Below are 19,999 nucleotides of genomic sequence, written 5' to 3' on the forward strand. Positions count from 1 at the left end.
GGGACTATAGACCCACTCCTTCTGCACATATGCTGTGCTCTATGAGTGAGGGGGGTTGGCGTTTCAGTTGCATGTGTGTTGACAGGTGGACAGAACAAGGGATTTCACATAAATTATTCTTTAAATCCCACATTTCAGGGGCACCTGGGTGGCTCTGGTTAAGCATCCAATTCTTAATTTCGGCTCAGGTCATGATCTCAGGGTTGTGAGATGGAGCCCCGTGTCGGTTGGTCTGCTTAAGATTCTCTCTCGCCCTCTGCCCCTCCTCACACCCTAGTCACACTCCCTCTCCCTCACTCTCTCTCTCTAAAAATTAATTAATTAAAAAAATTAAAAATAAAATAAATCCCACACCTCCGTGTTGGCCTCCAGGCTCCAGGGTCACAGCCAGGTGGCCTGTGAACCCAAATCAGCCTTGTTCACACCTCACACTGAACTACCTGAACCTGTCTCCTGTTTCTCCTTTCATCAGGAATTCCTGTGACTCTCCCACATATGCCCTCCCATCTTCCCCACCCCTACCTGCATGGTGTGCGGTGGAGTTCAGCGTTTCTCAAACTTGGGAAACATACAGAAAAAATTGGGGGGCGGGAAGGCAGATCCATTCCCCACTTTAAGAGAAAGTGTAAAGCTGTCCCTTCCTGTGACCACTAGTTAGGAACCTAGATGCACATGTGGGCACTAAAACTAAATGACAGCGCTTGGTTCTAAGGTGATTATGACATGATCCAAAATCAGATTAAATTGGTTTTTTTTTTAATATTGAGACATTAAATATATTCACCATTAAAATACTGACATTAAAACATCAACATTTAGGGGTTCCTGGTTGGCTCAGTCAGAAGAGCATGTGACTCTTGATCTCAGGGTTGTGAGTTCGAGCTCCACATGGGGTGTAGAGATTACTTAAATAAAAATTAAACTCAAGTAAATAAACACTAAAAATTTTTTAAAATACATATTTAAATTTCTCACTGAACTCATGGATCTCCTGGGAAGTCGTAGCGGGCAGCTTAAGCAATGTCTTTAGAGGGGCTCCTGGCTGGCTCAGTCAGTAGAGCATGTGCCTCTGATCACAGGATTGCAAGTTCAAGCCCCAGGTTGGGCGGAGAGGCTACTTAAAAATGAAATCTTTGAAAAAATATTTAGAGGTGAAGATCAACGTTCTCTTTTTCGCAGGTGGGCACAAAGACCCCCACAGATTTTGAATTGGGAGTTGCTGCGTGAATGTTCAGGAAGAAGGAGGGGGCACCATTAACAGTTACTGAGAGCTTGCATTGACCAAGCCTGGGTAAGCCTGTTGTGTGCTTTATCTACTTAACCCTCCCCAAACCCCGATGAGCTCGGTACTGATCTTATCTCTGCTTTTACTGCTGGAGCAATCAAGACCCGGGGTTAAGCCATTTGACCACGGTCACCCTATTAGCAAGCACAAGAGCCCTGGTCTCTACAGCTAATGCTACGAAGACTGGCTCCGTCTTGTGAGTGCACACACACACACGCACACACACCTAATGAGACATGGCAGCAGCATCTGCTTTTGTCCTTCCCCCTTTCTGTTCTCACCTCTAGTTGCCTCCGCACTGATTCCAGACATTACAAAAAAGCCTGCTTCAGCATCACTCACAGCTCCAATGCCAGCATCGAGCATCTGATAAGTGCTTATGAATACCGTTGGCTTGTCATGGAGGGACGAAATGCCTTAAACAGTGTGTGTGCGTGTGCACGTGTGTGACTGTTCGTTTCAATGAAATCCTTATTGTTCTGTTCCCTGTTTTATGGTAATTGAGTACTGACTGGAGCACATCCAAGCAAATTAACTTTCTATTACTGACAGCAGAACAAGGAGACCAAAATCAGGACCATATCCCCTAAATAGGCCCTCACATGCTTTCTCCACCTCCCCCTGGGACCTGCTGCTGGTGTGCGTGAATTCTTGAGGACACAAAGCCCCCTACATGTCTGGACGGGGGTGAGCTTTTGGACAAAGATGATGAGGCCTAATGGCTGAGAGACATCCTCTGGGGTTTGGGGCGGGTGGGCTCCGTGCCTGACTGGCTCTTTCCTCCATCCTCCTTCACGATTTCAAACAGGCACCGAAGGACACTGGGGATCTGTCCATTGTCTCCCAGAACAATAGCTCTCGCAGCCCCCCCCCCACCCACCATGCAGACGCATGTGGAGAGACTTGATTGAAGAAGCATGTGTTCAGACATGATTAAACTTGCTAACTTAAAGAGGTATTAAAGGCAGGAAATAAAAAAGAGATGAGCCGTATTACTTTACCTTCGGGACCCCAGAGAGTATGTTTATACAATCACCATGAGGTAACAGCATGGAAAGGCTCCAAAGTTTGGCATGATTGAAACTGCGAGTCTCTTTTCTTGCTTTCCGGTCTAGAATCCTCTCCTTGGGGGGCTGAGTGTTGTCTGGTGCTAAACATTTCCAGTCAGAGACCTTCTCACCTCTCTCTGGAGACAGTCCTCTTCTCTTTCATTTGAACTCACCATCTTGGCTCATGTTTTTTGGGACCAGGCTCGATACATCCTCGCTTTGGTGGTTTACACCTTCCAAATATTTGTTGTCTGTTATCATGTTCCCCAAAGTCACCACTGGGTCCCCACTCCATGTGTTTGACTTCTTTAATCTCTCCTCATAAATCGCTCCATTCCTCCATTCCCTTCATTCCCTTCATTGTTTTTACTGCTTTTCTCTGAACTCCCCCCAATTTGTCTACATATTTCTAGTGCCAAGTGTCTACAAATAATCTGCTGGATTAAAAGCCAAATTTGGAGGGACCTCACCGATTCATCTCCTGCCCTGCATCCTTTCAAGGGGCCTTGGGTATAGTTCTAAATATCACTGACCCTTTTATCCCATTAATGCATAATAAATATCCTCTAGAACAACATGATCATGTTGTGAGGCTGCACATCACAAGACTTCCTTAAAGATGTTATTTTTCTTTGGGGTCTTTTAGTTCACAGCACCTAAGCCAACATGGAAGGACCCAGTTCACACCCTGGTATGCTTTCTAATGAATGATGTTAAAGAAAAACTTCAGGCAACCTGCCACCTATGGAGGAAGGCTATTTCCCACTTGGCCATTTAGGTAAGATACACTTCCCTAGAGAAATTGTGCTGTTTGCAGTTAAAGCCTGACACCAGTCCACAAAATACACCTAATCAAGCTTTCGAATACTCATAAACCCCAGCATGGGCAAGAGAGGTGTGAACGAGGTCACTGGTCATACACCAGTAGTGGTTGTGCAAATTGGCACAACCTATCTGTTCGGCAATCTGGCAATATGTATCCACAATCTTTACAACATACATGCCCTTCAACCAATGGGTAACTAATGAGGTTACTTCAAGGAAGCTTTCCTGAAAAAAATAATTGGAAAGGGGACAAATAATTGGAAAGTATGTACAAAGATGTTTGTTCAAGTATTATTTATAGTCATAGAAAAACATTGGAAATAAGCAAAAATTTTCTTTAAAGAGTGTTTGGGTAAATATATCTGAAAAGGGGCACAAAGATGTATACACAAGGATATTTAGCTCAGCGTCATTTATAGTAGTGGGTGACATTGGAAATAACCTAAAAATCCAATGTGGGATGGTTGGTTAAAAACTGATGGTTCAGGGGCACCTGGTTGTTTCAGCTGATTGAGTGTCTGACTCTTGGTTTTGGCTCAGGTCATGATCTTAGGGTCGTTGAGTTCAAGCCCTGTATCGGGCTCTACACTCAGTATGGAGTCTGCTTGAGATTCTTCCCCCCTCTCTCCCTCTGCCCCTTCTGTCACTTGCACACACACTTTCTCTCAAATAAGTAGATTTTAAAAAAAATTTTTAAGTCATGATTCAGCTGCATATTTGTTCACACAGAAAGATCCCTATGGCACCCTGAGTCAACAGAGCATCTTACAAAGAAGTCATAGTGTGGTCCCATTTTTATTTAGAAAAAAATATCTACCTTTATTTTCATATATATGGGAAAAGGTCTGGAGATAAATGCCCTGAAATAGTCATAATGGTTGTCTCTGAGTGCTGGGCTTTGGTGTGATTTCACTTTTGACATTATTGTCTGATTCCATCCCAATGAGCCTAGTTACTTGTAAGAGACATCTCTTCAGAACCAGAATCAACTTGGTAGCTGAACAGACTCCGAAGCCTGTCTTTGGACAGTTCCAATATCTTGGTTCTGGCTATACAATCTTGGGCAAGTTACTTAACCTCTCTCTCTGCCTTAGTTTCTTCATCTGAAAAAGATATGTGGGTAATAATAGTTTTCACCTTAAGAGAATGTCATGAAAATTAAGCTACTAAATATATTGCAGTGCTTATAGAATTGTGCCTAGTACCTAAGAAGAGTCCATGCTTTATTAAACTTTAGCCCTGTGGTGCCTGGATGACTCAGTTGGTTAAGTGTCCGACTCCTGATTTTGGCTCAGGTCATGATCTCAGGGTTCTAGGACTGAGCCCCACCTCAGGCTCCATACTCACCATGAAGTCTGCTTGAGAGTTCACTCTCTACCTTTCCCTCTACCCCCCTCAACACCTTCTAAAATTAATAAATAAATCCTTAAGCTCTGGCATTATTCAATAATAGAGAACATATATCAAGGACCTATTCTATACCCGGTACTGAGCTCCGTGCTTTACATACATTCTCTCTACCTTCAGGGGGAAGTGGTTTAAACCCTCTTTTCTCTAATAGATAAGGAAACAGACTTGGAGATGTATGTGATGTGACCAAGGCCACAGAGCTCTCCACCTCTGCAAGACAGTGGGACCTCCCCCAGGCTAACTAGAGTCCAAACCTGGTTCTTTCCTCTCTTCCCCAGATGTGAGGAACAGAGACAACTCAAAGATGGCTCCATGCTTTCTAGTTAGGGACCTGCATAGATGGTGATACCACAGACTATGGTGAAGAAAAATAAAAGAAGGCTTTCCAAAATTTTCAAGAAAGAAGGACTGTGTCAAATTAATCTAGTTTAACCCACATTATAATTTCAAAATGTCTAAATCCAGAACTTTATCTGTCTCCTCACAACATGCTGCCTCCAGAGTATCAAATGTACTCTTCATTTAAAACAAATGTTTCCTTCCCAACATTTTGTTGGGCTTGAACTAAAATTTAAAAAAAAGTAGTAGTACCAGGAAAAGCCATACATAAAGTTAGATCCTGATTATATAGAATAGTTAATATATGTAATTCATCTGAACATGCATAGAAAACACACTGGAAAAATATTCCACAATATGAATAGGTCTTTAGTATAAATATTGTAGCAATAACTTAATATCTCTGGAACACACAAGTATTTAATGTTTGTGCTTTTATTGTCAATGAAGTGGTAGGTCGATGTATCTGCCCAGAATTCAGTTGATTTCACTAACAACCTATTAAAACTAAAACAATTAGAAAACCAAGACACACAGTTAAAGTTGGGTTCAATCAGACTCTCAGTAAGGAAATGTCCAACCTGGAGTTAAGCAAATAGCATGTGCCTAGCTCTGAATGAGGCACTGAAACCACCTCCTAAAATTCCCAACCCCAGCTTCTTCCTCCCTCACATCCTCACACGTGTCCAACCTTCATCATCACCCTCAGTAAGCTGCTGCCTGTTAACTGAGTGTTGATAAGTTCTTCTCAGTGCCATGGTGAAAATCTGAATCACAGCTGATGTTTCCACCCACTTTCCAGATTCTTGGCTCTAAGACAGAGAACAGTCCACTGCATTCCAGATGCCCAGATGAACGCATCATCCAACACAGGAATGATTTCCTGTTGAGAGATGATTCCTCTCATTCTGTAGATGACCTAGGAAACCAAGGATATTCCTGCATGTGGGCATTCCCTCATACCACACAGGGCTCTGGTTCTTCGGGAAGACTACCGAAAGTCCTTTGCATACTAAGAACTAAGGCTGTGGTTTACCTACCAAGCATTTTGCTGACCTGTCTCCAAAATAATGGTCTTCACCTTGATCAAAGCAAACATTGAAATTCTGAAGCAGCCCAAGAGGGTAAAAACGGAGAAACCACGAGAACTCAAATTGTTACACTCTTCTCCAAATTGTACATGCAAGTTTGGTTAAAACACATGCACTGAAAGGAATCAAAGAAATAATCAACATATGCTAGAAAAAGGATTCTCTTGAATTAAAGGAGAATCAATGTCTACAGTTAGAATGAGCTCAAGAAGTACCAGGAAAGCACGACAATGTGAATGTACTTAATGTCACAGAATTATATATTTTTAAATGGTTAAAATTATAAGTTTTGTTATGTATATTTTACCCAACTAAAAAAAAAGGTAGTAGTACCAGGAAAAGCCATACATAAAGTTAGATTCTGATTATATAGAATAGTTAATATATGTAATTCATCTGAACATGCATAGAAAACACATTGGAAAAATACTCCACAATATGAATAGGTCTTATCACTAGATGTTGGTATTTCTGTTAATTTTTTAATGATTTCCAAATATTTTCCAAACTTTATGACAAGTATGTATTTCTATTATAATCAGAGGGATGCTGTAAAATATATACATACTTCTTAAATATGTCCCTTCTTCACCATTGCCTGTAGCAAGACCCCTGTAATCATGTCTCGTACAGACTATTTCCTTAACTCTTGACTAATGAATCAGACCCTCTCCACTTTCTCCTCCATACCAACACCAGGATGAGAAAGAGTTCTTCTGAAGTATAAAGCAGAGGACACATCCCCCATAATACCCCACCCCATTCCTGGTACTTACTCACCCCAAAGCCTCAACCCACCCCTGAGTCCTGAGCCTTGTCCTTCAACTTCCCCCATCCCTCTTCCTTCTCTTTGGTTGAGCCCCAGGATGATTGATTTGTCAGTATCCAGGGATGAGAATGAGTTTAAGGGGTGGTTGTGGTAAGGGATGTGGGGTAATGATACCTTCATAAGTGTCTTTAGGAGGAGATTCAGGTAAACATCTACCTGAAATTGCAAAAGTTGTGTTATATATTAGTGTGAGGTAACTTGAGACGGGGAGTGATGGAGATGAAGGGAGTTGGAATAAAGCAGCGTTTGCCTACCGGCATATTGTCTTTACTCTGTTTTTTCACTTGGGGTGGTATGAATTAAGATTGATGGAAATCTGGGGAGTTCTATTCTCATCGAGCCACCCCTCGTTTACCCTCACTTTTTTTTCTGGTTTACCCCCACTTTAGCTTCCTGCTAACTCCTAGGTCTCTCTCATCACTTAGATCAGGCGTCATTTTCTCAAGATCCTGCCCAGACATCCTGGTCTTGACTACATGTTCTTCTAGGCTCTTATAACATTTCAGCTATGCTTTGGTATAAGCACTTCCTCTGCTCCACTCTGTCCCTTTCCTTGCCCACCCTGACGCTAGACTGCAGTTCCACCAGCACAAGGAACATCTTTCATTCTGAATCCTGAGCACCAAGCATTATGGTTAAAATACATAGTGCAAGTGACAAGTGTTCAGTAATTACTTTTTAATAAATAGTGAGTGAGCAGAGAAGAATTAAGGATACGGGTAATTCATCTGAAGAACATAAGAGTTTATGGAGGGCTAAGTGGCTTACTACTTTACACCCCCACAATTCTGATGAATAAGCCAGAAGAAAGGGGCTTTTCATATATAAGTTACAGTGAACTCACATGTGAATCAGTCATTGATGAATTAATGGACTAATGAATCCATCTAAGACAAGGCTCAGGACAAACTTTTAAACAAAAATGTAGGATTATTTGATCCTCTAAAACTGAAGGCAGATAACAGACAGCAACAGTACCAGAGCTTCAGAATCTAAGAAAGACCAGGATAGGACTTGCCCGTCCCAGTTAGGCCATAGTTATTCTAAGAACAGATTGTGGGAGCATGGATGTTCCTCTCCATGGACCTCTAAATAGCCCCGTCTTCCTCATGTTCCCACTCCAGAACAGCAGCAAAGCCACTGTTATTTTTAGCCACTTGCCAAATATAATTCTAATTTATACAGCTTCCCAAAAGAAATAAGTCTTGAACAATGAGCATGGGTGGGCCAAGCACAGAAAAGCAGACAGGATGATTAGAAAGGTAAAGAACATGAGCACAGGTATGGAGGTGTGAAACTAAATTCTGCGTGTGTGCGCACGTGTGTGTACACGTGGTGCAGCGGATATCAAGAAGGCCAGGACACACTGCAAGGCAGAAAAAAAAAAGCAGGATGTGCATAGGTAGGAACTAAGGCCAGGATAATGGTGTATGCTATGCAGGGAGCCTAAATTCTTGTCTTGACTACGACAGGAAGCTATAAAGTTTTCAGGCAGGGGAATGATACAGTCCGATTAGCATTTAGAAAGATCCTGGAAGTAGAAAAGGCAGTGAAGGGGAGCAAGCGGGAGTCAGATAAATGGCTGCTGCAATAGTCCAACCGTTCATTGCCCCAAAATTTACCTGCACATTCAAAGTGACACAAAAATAAGTCTGCCCCTAAAACTTAGAGATGAGAGGAAATCTTGGAGAACATAATTGTAAACAATTCATGTAGCCAATTACAGTTCTTTCTTTCTTTCTTTCTTTCTTTCTTTCTTTCTTTCTTCCTTTTCTTTTCTTTTTAAATATTTTATTTATTTATTCATGAGAGACACAAAGAGAGAGGCAGAGACACAGGCAGAGGGAGAAGCAGGATCCCTGCGGGACTCAATCCCAGGACCCTAGGATCACACCCTGAGCCAAAGGCAGACGTTCAACCACTGAGCCACCCAGGCATTTCTCAGCCCTTTATTTAAAAGGATATAAAGAATAGAATGTCTTAGAACAGTCTAGTTCAGCTTGGCCCTGGCCATCAGGCCTGCCTGTAACCCATAAAGCCAACACCCAAAATGACGGATTCCCTAGACCTTTGCCTCATTCTTGAGCTGTATCCTGAATCACTACAATCTGAATCCACCTTGGTCTTGGTTCTGGGGCCCTTGCCTCATTTGCTGGTTGTGGTCCTACAGCTGGTACCCAAACCTACAGTCGGTACTCAGACTCTTACCTCTAGCTGGCCATTGCCCCATTTCTTTGCTGTCTTTACAGCAAAACCTCTCCAAAGACTTTCGAGTACTAATTGTCTCCAATACCCTGCCTTCTATTCTACCTCAAATCCACCCACCACATACATCAAACTATTTTTGTTAAGATCACCAAAGACGTGCCTGTTCCTAAATATAATGATTAATATCCAATTCTCATCTTACATGACTAATTAGAACCATCGGACACATCTTCTTGATAAACTTGTTTTGCTTGGCTTCTAAGATCTACAACTTTTGGTTCTGTCCTACTTGGCTGATTGCTCCTTTTCTGTCTCCTTTGCTGGTTCCTCCTCTTCAACATTACTTGTTATGTGTTGCTGGATAGCCCAGGCTGGGTCCTTGACCTTCTCTTCTCCATCCACACAATGGTTTCTCAACTTTGGCACTATTGACATTTGGAGCCACACAACTCATTGATATTAAGGGGCTATCCTACACATTATAGGATATACAGAAGCATCTTTGACTTCTACCCACTAAATGCTAGTAGCAACCCTTCCCCCTAGTTAAGACAATCAAAAATGTTTCTAGACATTGCCAAATATCCCCTGGGTAAAATGGGGAATCATCTCTGGTTGGGAACCACTTCCAGGTCTACAGGGAATGTTCCTTTAAATATTTTAGACTTTAGTGATCTCTCCTAGGCTTTAGGTTTTTTTTTTTTAATTTTTTTTTAATTTTTATTTATTTATGATAGTCACACAGAGAGAGAGAGAGAGAGAGGCAGAGACACAGGCAGAGGGAGAAGCAGGCTCCATGCACTGGGAGCCCAACGTGGGATTCGATCCCGGGTCTCCAGGATCGCGCCCTGGGCCAAACGCAGGCGCCAAACCGCTGCGCCACCCAGGGATCCCGGCTTTAGGTTTTATTTTTTTTATTTTTTTTTTCCGGCTTTAGGTTTTAAATACTATCTATATGCCAATGGCTCCCAAATTTATATATTCACTCTAGACCTCACTCATGAACTCTTAACTAGAATAGTCCATTTCCCAGTCAAATATTTCACTTTTTATCTAACAGATGCCCCAAACTCAAAATGCATTCCTCCCCATCTCAGTTGAAGTTAATTCCATCATTCCAGTTGCTCAGAGTAACAGTCTTGGCAACATCCTTAAATTTTTCACAGTCTGCCAAGAAATCTTACTAACTCTACCTTCAAAATACATCCAGAATTTAAGCACTTTGCTCCATCTCTACCACTTGATCCAAGTCACTACGATCTCACACCTGGTTATATCCTTGTGCCCCTACTACCTATTCTCAGCAGAGCTGTCAGATGAGGCTTCTTTTTTAGGGGTAAGGGGAGGTGCAGAGGGAAGAGAGTTAGAATCTTAAGCAGGCTCCATACCCAGCTTGGAGCCCAACATGGTGCTCCATCTCATGACCCGGAGATCATGACCTGAGCCAAAATCAAGACTGAGCCACCCAGGTGGCTCTTAATAGTTATTTATTTAAGTAAACTCTACACCCAATGTATGGCTCAAACTCATGACACTAAGATCAAGGGTCACATGCTCCACTGACTAAGCCACCCAGGCACCCCAGATGAGCCTTTTAAAATATAAATCTGATCATTTCATTCCTGAATGAAACTCCTCCAGTGTCTATGCATCTTACTCAGAGGCAAGTCAAAGTCCTTACTAGTCTAACCCCTTTTTACCTCGCTGATCTTTTTTTTTTTAATGGATTTTCCATCCTTTTTTTTTTTTTAATTTTTATTTATTTATGATAGTCACACAGAGAGAGAGAGAGAGCGGCAGAGACATAGGCAGAGGGAGAAGCAGGCTCCATGCACCGGGAGCCCAACATGGGATTCGATCCCGGGTCTCCAGGATCGTGCCCTGGGCCAAAGGCAGGCGCCAAACCGCTGTGCCACCCAGGGATCCCTACCTCGCTGATTTTATAAAGCACTGCTTTCAGTTATCATCTGAGATGAGAAAGCTGAGGGGAGCAGGTTTGGAAGGTATGACCAGGAGCTCATGTTTGGATGTTCTTATATATCCAGTGGAAATGTTGTATTGCAGTTGACTCTGTAACAGTGAGGGAACTCAGAGGGATTTTGGACTGGAAGTATACTTTGGGAGTTGTTGGTATAATGTTGGGACCTGTTTAAATACAGAGACGGTATTTGAAGACATAAGCCTGGAGCAGGTCACCAAGGGAGTAAAGACAAAGAGGACCAGGGGCTGAGCCTCAGGGCATCCCAATGTTAAGTGAATGGAAAGAAAAGGAGGAACCAACCAGCAAAGGAGACTGAAAAGCAGCAATCAGTGAAGCAGAGGGAAACCAAGAGTGACTTGTCCTACAAACTGTCTGAAAACAATCCATCAGTGAACTAAAGCCTGTGAATTGAAGGTTCCTCACTAAACCTAGATTCATCTTAGGGACTTCTCTAGCAAATGTACAATCTACTTGCACAGGGAAATGGAGAGCGTAATGTAAATATTTATTTCATCACTGTACTTAATTATCCACTAATTCAAAATGTATAGTTCTTGAGGTTCATGGTCTCATCTCCATTTACCGTCCACCTGCTTTCCTATTTATGATGTTATCACAGTTGAATTAAATAAGCCGAAAGCCGAGGTGTTACATGGATAGGGCACGTGGAGGTAGAAATACCAAATCAACACAAATGACTAACATCTTAAGTGTATTGTGACATTATCTAATTATTAATCTTGTCATTTACCAAAACGAGTACCTAAAAACCAAAACCAGGGTTTCTGAACTCTAAACTTCATCGTAACAAAACCTACTAAACACAAAATGCCTAATATTTAATAATCAATCTGCTATTATTCAGACAATATATTAATTGGTCAGTTAATTTCAAGGGTGTAAGCCCAACACTTCCTTCACATCTAGCACCACTTCACTTGGCTATTTCTTCCAGTGATAGAGATGAGGATTTATCGGGTGTGTATGACATTCATGAGTTACCATAGTGAGCAAGGCACAAACAGAACCAAAATTGGAACTCGGATCACTGTCTTTGTAAAAAGAAAGGTGACTAATGTACTTCTAGGTGGCTTCTTAGAAACACTTACTCCTCCATTAAGCAGAGGCTGCCCAATCTTTGCTTCTGATCAGCCTTCTAAATCAGAAGCTCAGAGCAAGCGTAGTTAAAAAAAAAAAAAAAAAAAAGGCCTTCAAGGTCATATTTCCTCCAAATAATAACTGAGTTCCAGAAACTAAATATCAGCAATGCTTCACACATGTAAGAAGGCATACGCCTCCGTATGATTTTCGACATATACACTATTGTTCTGTGAGCTCCTTGAACATAATCATGTATCTCTATGCACTAAACTTTACCAAAAAAAAAAAAAATGCTGAATTAAGTAACCATTTCAAAAACTTTCAAAACACCAGTTTTAGAACACAATGATAAACAGGATGCCAAACCCAAGAGAAGTTTCATTCACGTTTCTTGTGGAATCAGATTCCGTAAAAATTAGTCAGAATCTTTTAAAGTTCCTATAGAACAAATAGGCACATGCAGGCCTGCTTTAGCAATTAGGATGAAGTCAGATCGGGTGTCCATTTCGAATCTGTGAATGATGCAGCCCTGGGAGGGTCTGTTTCGCTAGATGAAAAAAAAAAAGGTAGAATAATTGTCGTATCTCTTACCTAAGTGGCATGCAGGACTGTGAGGCGCTCAGTATCCACTAATTGAATGAATGGATGCATAAAGATGAAAACCGGGGTTTATAGTTAAAATTTATGTTAAAAAAGCCCAGGATGGAAAGAACTGGCTTGACACAGATCCTGAGAAAAGAGCCCTGGGAACTGAAATTCAACTCAAATGCAGATGACCTGGCATTGTTAGAATACATAAATATATATATATATATATATATATATATATATATATATATATATATATAAGGTTTTAATATATAAAAATCTTATTGCATGGAAGCTTCCGGATCAAGGGCAGTAATTGTCCCTATACTTGGCATGAATTAGACCTCACCTGGAACGTTCTGTTTTGTTCCAGGAAAGACATAACAAGAAGGACCTCAGCAATCCCAATTTTCTCCAGAGGATACCAACCCCCCGCCCCCAATTGCTTAGCACAGGGCCTTGGACCTAAAGCTGTTCAATCAATAAGTGCTGAATTACCCTGAACTGATATAGAAGCATCTGGAAATCATACGAGAAGTGATTAAGGGAAGCTGAAAGGAGGTGGATTTTAGGTGAGCCCAGAATGCACTGTCTAGCGGAGCAGCCCTGCAATGAAATGAGACGGCCAACGACGTAGGAATCTTAGTACAGAGAGTATTCCGTCAGGGGAATGCGCATCCACCGTGGATGTCACCAAAGAACTGCTTATGCTAAGTGGAAATTGGAATAGATGGCCTCCAGAAACTCTTCCAGTCTGAACCACCTGGACAGACAGGTGTCAGGGCCGACAGAGGGTCCGTCCCTAAGAACACAGTCCAGCTAGCACTGCCCCCCTGCCCTCAGGTGAGCCCCTGCCTGCATCCTACCCTTCCAGAGGGTGATGCTGTTGGGCTCCAGGCTGCAACCTTCCATGTGCACAGCCATGGCCAGCCGCCCCGTGGGTCACCTAGTTGTGACAGGGTGACCTCCACCGGACCCTGGGTGGTTCCTGAAGCCCTAAACCAGCCATAGCACTTGCCTTCCCTTACCATGCTTCCCACTCGAACTGTTTTGAAAGGAAGCTGTTTTTGAAGAAATTCTTCAAGAAATAGAGATCTTTGGCTGGGAACGTTGTACCTACTTGCTCCTTACCCAAGAGCCAAGTCTACATACTTTCCAAACTTGATGAGATGAGAGCACCGGGGAGGGGAGGCGCAACTTCTTGCTCCCTTTCCACACACAAGCATCCTTAACACAGTGCCAGCATGTTCTAGAACCCGGCGGGCTGGTGATGTTTGCACGAAGCAACAGTGGCATCTAGTGGTGACACAGTTCATGTGCGGAAAAACTAAGAAAAACCTAATCCTACTCCCCAACCTCCCTTTGTTCTTATCCAACCAGACCTGAGAGAAATTGGCTGGGAAATAGGAAAAGTCGGTAAAACAGGGAATCATGAAAATGATGTGTGCGGAGCTTACTAAATACTTAACATATCTAACCTTGCATTCATTCAACCAATGATGTACAAGCCATAATTTCTTTCTAGAATGCCGACCCACTGGGTTAGTGCTAGTCTACGTAGCATAAACCAAACATCACACATCATCTACAGTAGCCAGTTTTTGTTTGTTTAAATAAGCGAGAACTTTAAGACACCTGTGAAGTAAGATTTACTTCACTGGTTTTTATAGAGTTTTGAGGTTTTTTTTCTTACAGTTGTCTCTTATTGCTTTTTAGTAATCGTGGCCCTTCAGCTCCAAGCCTAACTTAAAAGGGAAAAAGACACCAGTGTGGGTTTTGGTAGTTGGGGATCTCGAAGGCATCCACAGCACCCCTCTCCAGCTGCCTCCCAGCTCTGCCCCTCCTTATATCAAATTTTTTTACTGGGAGGAGGGAGCTGCACAAGGGCAGGTGGGAGCACAGGCTTCTAGAAGCACTGCCACTGGGTGGTTTAGTGCATGAGAGCTGGAGCCACACTCCCTGGCTTCAATTCTACCCCCGCCACTTTGACCTCTACCAACTCTATGGTCTTGAGAAAGTTATTTATCCTATCTACGCCCAGGTTCCTGATTGGGAATGTAAGAAAGAACACTAGCCCCTACCCTGAGGGTGGTTATGAGAATTACGTGACGTAATCCATGTATGGCCCTTGGCACAGGGCCTAGTAAACAAGAACCACTCAACCAATCATTAATTACTGGTATTTGTGTTTCTCTTCTTTCTCTATCCCACAGACCTGCAGTTCTCAACCCTTTTCATCTTAGGACCCCTCCACCTAAAATCTTTAAAATTATTTAAAGGTCCCTAAGTTCTTAAGTTGATACATAACTTTTTAAATTTACCATTTTTTTGAGTGGGAAATATCAGGGAGAGAGACATAACATGAGAGACTCCTAACTCTGGGAAACAGGGGGTGGTGGAAGGGAAGGTGGGCGGGGGTGGGTGTGAATGGGTGACAGGCACTGAGGGGGGCACCTGATGGAATGGGCTCTGGGTGTTATTCTGTATGTTGGCAAATTGAACACCAATAAAAAATAAATGTATAAAAAATAAATAATTTACCATATTTTAAAGATAGATTTATTTATTTATTTATTTATTTATTTATTTATTTATTTATTTGAGACAGAGAGCACAAGGAGGATGGGGGAGGGGCAGAGGGAGGAGCAGACTCCTCGCAGAGCAGAGAGCCCCATGCAGGGCTCGAGCTCAGGATCCTGGGATCATGACCTGAGCCGAAGGCAGACACTTAACCGACTGAGCCACCCAGGTGCCCTGTGATATTCACCATTTTACACATCATTTTAATTCTTTTTAAAAAAGACAATAACAGGGGGATCCCTGGGTGGCTCAGCCGTTTAGCACCTGCCTTTAGCCCAGGGGCCTGATCCTGGAGACCCGGGATCCAGTCCCACATCGGGCTCCCTGCATGGAGCCTGCTTCTCTCTCCTCCTGTGTCTCTGCCTCTCTCTCTCTCTCTCTATGTCTATCATAAATAAATAAATAAATAAATAAATAAATAAATAAATAAATAAATAAATAAATAAATCTTTTTTTAAAAAAGACAATAACATAAATAACTATTTATGAAAAATAACTACATTCCCTGAAACAAGAATACTTGGTAAGGGAGTGGCATTGCTTTACACTTTTACAAATCTCTTTCATGTCAGGTTATTAAGAAGATAGTCTGTTTCTCCCATCTGCTCCTGCATTCAGTCTGTTCTAATGTCACACATCACGTAGTCTCTGAAAAATTCCTTTTACACTCATGAGAAAAGGGGAGTGGAAGAGGCAAATAATGTCTTAGTGTTATTCTGGAAAGAGTCTTGGCCTCCTGGGCTCTACAAGAGGACCTCAGGGACACACTGCGGTGCCCAGGCCACACTTGGCAGTTTGCACCTGTGGCCCATAGCTCTCCCAGAGAGCACAGCAGCAGACCCCAAGTCAGCTCACTGGCAAAACTGGGAGGATTTGCACAAAGTAGGAGGCCAATGGAACTAGACATAAAAATACACCTGCTGGTGAAAGCTCCAGGCAAACCCTTTACCCTGAGCCTACCATACGCCCTCTGGTTCAGAAACTCCAACTTGGGCCACACAGGTCAGAGTCCTGCCACTCTGCTGTGTGGATGACGCTTGTTTATGATTAATAATACCATTCCTGGAATCCATCCCTTTGTCTGATTGATGGGATATAATTGTTTTCTGTTATTGTTTTTCTTGGTTTATTTTTTAAATTTGCTTTGGAAGAGAGCCAATCCAAGGAAACTAAAACATTCCCTTAATGTAATTCCTTTCTCAAAAAAAATTTTCTGGTTGGGGGAGCACCTGGGTGGCTCAATTGTTTAAGCATCAGACTCTTATTCTCAGCTCATGTCGTGATCTCAGGGCCATGAGATCAAACCCCATGTGGGTTCTGCGCCCAGCCTAAAGTCTGCTTGAGATTCTCTCCCTCTCTCTCTGCCCCTTACCCTGCTTGGTCACTCTCACTCTCGCTCTCTTGCTGTCTCTAAAATAAACAAAATCTTTTTAAAAAACTTTTTAAATTCCAGTTAGTTAACATATGGTGCCTTATTAGCTTCAGGAGCAGAATTTAGTGATTTGTCACTTACATGTAACACCCAGTGCTCATCTCAACGTGTGCTCTCCTTAATGCCCATCACCCAGTTAGCCCATCATCCCCCCACATCTCCCCTCCAGCACCCCTCAGTTTGTTCTCTACAATTAAGAGTCTTTTACAGTTTGCATCCCTGTTTTTTTTTTTTTTAATTCTGGAAATCCAAAAGTTGTATGTGACTGAATCATTACTTATTTCTACATCATTATAGGTTGGATTGGTGGTGGTGTGGGTGACCTCAGGCAACAAGAAGGGAATAAATGGGGAGAGCTTTAGCCCCTCCACCCCAATCTCAACTAGAGCAGCTCTGATATCCCCCAGATTTGGTTTGAAGAGAGGGTTCTTTTGTGGATCTGAAAGTCCAGAAATAAACCCTAAAACACACAGGCATTGAGTGCAGGATAAATAAAGAGAAGATGGATTATTAAATAAATCATGTTTGTACCACTGGGAAACCATTCAGAAAATCGTTAAGATGGAGTCTTAGTGCACATCTTATGCAAAAGTAAATTCCAGATGGATTAAAGATTTAGGCATGGAAAGTGAAACCCATAAAAAGAAAAAAAGAGAATTTTCAAATAATTCCAAAGATATGGGAAAGGTCTTTCTAAATATCATATGAGACCCAAAAGCCATAAGAGGCTGATAAATTTGAATAGATGTTTTTAAATCTATATACATGTCAACAAATTAGCATAAAGTCAGAAGATAACCAGAAAAATGAGAATACTGCAATATTATAGACATTTTTCTTAATGCATAGAGAATTTGTATCAGTAAGAAAAAAGACCAAAAATGAGCAAAGGCTATGAACAAAGGACCTATAAATGATTAAATATATGTTAGCCTCATGCATGTTTTTATTTTTTTAAGATTCTATTTATTCATGAGAGACAGAGAGAGAGAGAGGCAGAGACACAGGCAGAGGGAGAAGCAGGCTCCATGCAGGAAGCCCAATGTGGGACTCGATCCCGGGACTCCAGGATCACGCCCTAGGCTAAAGGCAGTGCTAAACTGCTGAGCCACCCGGGCTGCCCTCTTGCATGTTTTTAAATGGACAATAATACCTGTCCAATCAGAAAAGATCAAAAAGTTTGATAAGATATTGAATCATGTGAGGGTGGGAAGTATTTACATAATATCTGTGGAGAGAAACTTAGCAACATTTTTCAAAATCTAAAATAACAGAGGTAAAATAATAAAAAAATAAAATAAAATAAAATAAATAAAATAATAAAACAAAACAATACAGAGGTACTTGGGTGGCTCAGTGAGTTAAGCATCTGCCTTCGGCTCAGGTCATGATCCCGGGATCTTGGGATCTGGTCCCTGCTTCTCTCTCTTCACTCCCTCTGCTCTTGTGTGCTCTCCCTTTCTCTTACCCTCTCTAATAAATAAAATCTTTTTTAAAAATCTAAGATGTACATTGTCGACAAGTAATCCCATATCTAAGATACTATCCTGTAGCTAAACTTGCCCATTTGCAACGTAACAACATGTGTGCAAGGACATGCTCATTCCACAGGTATGGAATCGGAAGCCAAAAACTTCTCCGACAAGAGGAGGATTTCATTGTGTACGGACCTAGGATGGGAACGAATGCAGCAGTAAAAGAAATGAGGTCTACCCACACTGTTACGGAAGTCTCCCTGATATATTAAGTGAAAAAAGAGTCAGAAGCTTAGCATGCTATTATTCATGAAAATGTGTGTGTGTAGACATGAATATGCACAAGATACTTCTGGAAGGATCTGCATGACAGTGCTAACGGCAGGGAAATGGGATGGTTCAGGGACGAGCTGCAGAGACAGATCTAGTTTTTGCTACACGCTTTTGGGGTACATTTTGAATTTTCACCCTGTGCAAACACTACCTTGTTTAGAGGAAACGTTTCATCACTTTGTAATTCCGTTGCTTAAAAAACATTGAAAACTACTGAGCTACATGATCTCTCCATCTGACATTCCGTGATTTCATTATTCCAATGCGCTTTTATTAAATAATTCCATGCTCTGCAATTTGTTTTTTTTTTTATTTTTTTATTTATTTATGATAGTCACACACAGAGAGAGGAGAGAGAGAGAGAGGCAGAGACATAGGCAGAGGGAGAAGCAGGCTCCATGCACCGGGAGCCCGACGTGGGATTTGATCCCGGGTCTCCAGGATCACGCCCTGGGCCAAAGGCAGGCGCTAAACCGCTGCGCCACCCAGGGATCCTGCATGCTCTGCAATTTGTTTCCCACTTGAAGAATGCACTAGAAATTCTGGTCCATGGATCCACACACAAAGAAAATCTTCAAGCTTTTCACCATTTGTTACGTCCGGCTGCATATACGTTTGTGGAATTTATCATGTAGCAGTTAGATACGACCTGATTTTTCCCAGACATCAGTACCTTTCTGGTCCAAATGGGGTCCCCAGAACATCAGTGACTCAAATTCTATTCTCACAGATAAATTTTGAAACAGTGTCTATAAAGTCTTTCCTTCCCCTTAACACTGGGCAAGTCTTTCTTAACATCCTCAGGGGGTGCCTCTTATGTGTTCCCAAATAGGCATGGTCCCAGCACGTGCCCCTTGGCTCTGCTAAACACTGTAGGTCCCCATGAGGACCATGCTCACGTCCAGCCCTGCAGCTTCCCTAGGACATGCTGGAGCCTTCTCTGTGAGAAAGCTGCACAGCCACCTGATGAAGGGAGAGGGAACGTGCCTTCTGTTTCTATTATACTCTAGGAGGGGAGTTCCACAACTATGCTGTTTGGGCTCCCACAGCTTGTGTTTTGCTTACAGTCACCCTGCTGTCCACAGGACGCATCTGCCATGAACGCAGATGGGGCTGGGGCTGTAGGCAAAACTAGCTAAAGATGGTTTTCTAGTCAGAATCACCTCTCCTGGGGCATCTGGGCGGCTCAGTGGTTGAGCATCTGCCTTGGCTCAGGGCATGATCCCGGGGTCCTGGGATTGGGTCCCACATCAGACTCCCTGCAGGGAGTTTGCTTCTCCCTCTGCCTGTGTCCCTGCCTCTCCCTCTCTCTCTCTCTCTCTCTCTCATGAATAAGAGTCACCTCTCCCTCTGTGACAAGGAGATATAAGGCCAAAGAAGACTCAAGGACTTGGAGAAAGAACCTTCTTCATAAAATAAGAATACGCTCCCTGACCATGTCCCCTCTTTCCACTATTATTATGCTGAAGAGGA

The sequence above is a fragment of the Vulpes lagopus genome, chromosome 5 (assembly GCF_018345385.1).
Source record: "Vulpes lagopus strain Blue_001 chromosome 5, ASM1834538v1, whole genome shotgun sequence".
Lineage (NCBI taxonomy): Eukaryota > Metazoa > Chordata > Mammalia > Carnivora > Canidae > Vulpes > Vulpes lagopus.